This window comes from Rutidosis leptorrhynchoides, chromosome 1, assembly GCF_046630445.1.
Source record: "Rutidosis leptorrhynchoides isolate AG116_Rl617_1_P2 chromosome 1, CSIRO_AGI_Rlap_v1, whole genome shotgun sequence".
NCBI lineage: Eukaryota > Viridiplantae > Streptophyta > Magnoliopsida > Asterales > Asteraceae > Rutidosis > Rutidosis leptorrhynchoides.
In genome coordinates, this window is record NC_092333.1 from 437501935 (window position 1) to 437505102 (window position 3168).

Consider the following 3168-nt stretch of genomic DNA (forward strand, 5'->3'; position numbering starts at 1 on the left):
ATTGAGTGAATATCTTTAGTCATCTTTTCCATTCGTCTCTCAAAAGCATCTATCTTTGCAGAAATGGAATCAAAGTCATGGCTAGAATCGGCTCTAGCCGCTTTAAATGATCTAACGATATCTTTTTCTTGATGCCACTCATGTGAGTGGGAAGCAGTGTTATCAATAATTTTGTAAGCTTCAGTTGCGGTTTTCTTCATAATGGAACCACCAGCTGCTATGTCGATATCTTTTCGTGTAGTAATATCGCATCCTTGATAGAATATTTGTACTATTTGATAAGTTTCTAAACCATGTTGAGGACATCCTCTCAACAACTTTCCAAATCTTGTCCATGCCTCATATAGAGTTTCATTTGGCTTTTGCGTAAATGTAACAATTTCTCCTTGAAGTCTCACGGATTTAGATGCCAGAAAGAATTGTTTAAGAAAATTTTTAACTAAGACATCCCATGTATCAATCGCTCCTTCAGGTAACGATTCTAACCAATCTTTGGCTTCTCCCTTTAAAGTCCAGAGAAATAACATGAGATATATCTGTTCATCCTCCACTTCTCGGATTTTAAATAGAGTACAGATCCTATTAAAGGTTCGAACATGTTTGTTTGGATCTTCCTTCGGCGCACCACTAAATTGAAATATCCCGTTCATATTGATTATAAACGTTCCATATTAATTGATTTCGTCGCGAGGTTTTGACCTCTATATGAGACGTTTTTCAAAGACTGCATTCATTTTTAAAACAACCATAACCTTTATTTTATCGATAAAGGATTAAAAAGCATTACGTAGATTATCAAATAATGATAATCTAAAATATACCGTTTACACACGACCATTATATAATGGTTTACAATAAGAATATATTACATCAAAAATAAGTTTCTTGAATGCAGTTTTTACATAATATCATACAAGCATGGACTCCAAATCTTGTCCTTATTTTAGTATGCAACAGCGGAAGCTCTTAATAATCACCTGAGAATAAACATGCTTAAAACGTCAAAAAAAATGTTGTTGAGTTATAGGTTTAACCTATATATTATCAAATCATAATAATAGACCACAAGATTTCATATTTCAATATACATCCCATACATAGAGATAAAATTCATTCATATGGTGAACACCTGGTAACCGACATTAACAAGATGCATATAAGAATATCCCCTATCATTCCGGGAAATCCTTCTGACATGATAAAAACAACATCGAAGTACTAAAGCATCTGGTACTTTGGATGGGGTTCGTTAGGCCTAATAGATCTATCTTTAGGATTCGCGTCAATTAGTAAATCGGTTTACTAATTTTTAGGTTACCAAGCAAAAGGGGCATATTCGGCTTCGATCATTCACCCATATAATGTAGTTTCAAATACTTGTGTCTATTTCGTAAAACATTTATAAAACTGCATGTATTCTCATCCCAAAATATTAGATTTTAAAAGTGGGACTATAACTCACTTTCACAGATTTTTACTTCGTCGGGAAGTAAGACTTGGCCACTGGTCGATTCACGAACCTATAACAAATATGTACATATATATCAAGGTATGTTCAAAATATATTTACAACATTTTTAATACATTTTAAAGTTTTAAGTTTATTAAGTCAGTTGTCCTCGTTAGTAACCTACAACTAGTTGTCCACAATTAAATGTACAGAAATAAATGGATATATATTATCTTGAATCAATCCACGACCCAGTGTATACACGTCTCAGGCTAGATCACAACTCAAAGTATATATATTTTTGGAATCAACCTCAACCCTATATAGCTAACTCCAACATTACTGCATCTAGAGTGTCTATGGTTGTTCCAAATAATATATATACATGGGTCGATATGATATGTCAAAACATTTGCATACGTGTCTATGGTATCCCAAGATTACATAATATATTAGAATACAAGTATAATACAATATAAGTTAGCTAAGATATGATTTGTATAGAATTGTTACAATATTTCCCGTAGCTACAACAATCAAAAATATCCAATCTTGTTTTACCCATAACTTCTTCGTTTTAAATCCGTTTTGAGTGAATCAAATTGCTATAGTTTCATATTGAACTCTATTTTATGAATCTAAATAGAAAAATTAAAGGTTTATAGTCAGAAATATAAGTTACAAGTCGTTTTTGTAAGAGGTAGTCATTTCAGTCGAAAGAACGACGTCTTGATGACCATTTTGAAAAACATACTTCCACTATGAGTTTAACCATGATTTTTGGATATAGTTTCATGTTCATAAGAAAAATCATTTTTCCAAAAGAACAACTTTTAAATCAAAGTTTATCATAGTTTTTAATTAACTAACCCAAAACAGCCCGCGGTGTTACTACGACGGCGTATATCTGGTTTTACGGTGTTTTTCGTGTTTTTCGGTTTTAAATCATTAAGTTAGCATATCATATAGATATAGAACATGTGTTTAGTTGATTTTAAAAGTTAATTTAGAAGGATTAACTTTTGTTTGCGAACAAGTTTAGAATTAACTAACTATGTTCTAGTGATAACATGTTCAAATCTTCGAATAAGATAGTTTTATATATATGAATCGAATGATGTTATGAACATCATAACTACCTTAAGTTTAGTAGGTAAACCTACTGGAAGTGACAAGAAATGATCTAGCTTCAAAGGATCTTGGATGGCTTGAAAGTTCTTGAAGTAGAATCATGACACGAAAACAAGTTCAAGTAAGATTATCACTCTAATTAAGATAGTTATAGTTATAGGAACTGAATCAAAATTTATATATGAGTATTACCTTGATTTAGAATGATATCTTACTGTAAACAACAAGGATTTCTTGAGATTAGATGATCACTTTACAAGATTGGAAGTGAGCTAGTAAACTTGGAAGTATTCTTGATTTTATGAAACTAGAACTTGTAGAATTTATGAAGAACACTTAGAACTTGAAGATGGAACTTGAGAGAGATCAATTAGATGAAGAAAATTTAAGAATAAAAGTGTTTTTAGGTGTTTTTGGTCGTTGGTATATAGATTAGATATAAAGGATATGTAATTTTGTTTTCATGTAAATAAGTCATGAATGATTACTAATATTTTTGTAATTTTATAAGATATTTCATGCTAGTTGCCAAATGATGGTTCTCACATGTGTTAGGTGACTCACATGGGCTGCTAAGAGCTGATCAT

The 3168-nt window shown here is 31.3% G+C and overlaps 1 non-coding gene across 1 annotated transcript; it reads left to right on the forward strand.

Annotated features, from left to right (window-relative positions):
- The first annotated feature begins 288 nt into the window (after positions 1–288).
- Positions 289–395, forward strand: LOC139887234 (small nucleolar RNA R71). Its single transcript, XR_011773073.1, has one exon. It is a non-coding gene; the product is annotated as a small nucleolar RNA R71 (small nucleolar RNA).
- The last annotated feature ends 2773 nt before the right edge of the window (positions 396–3168 follow it).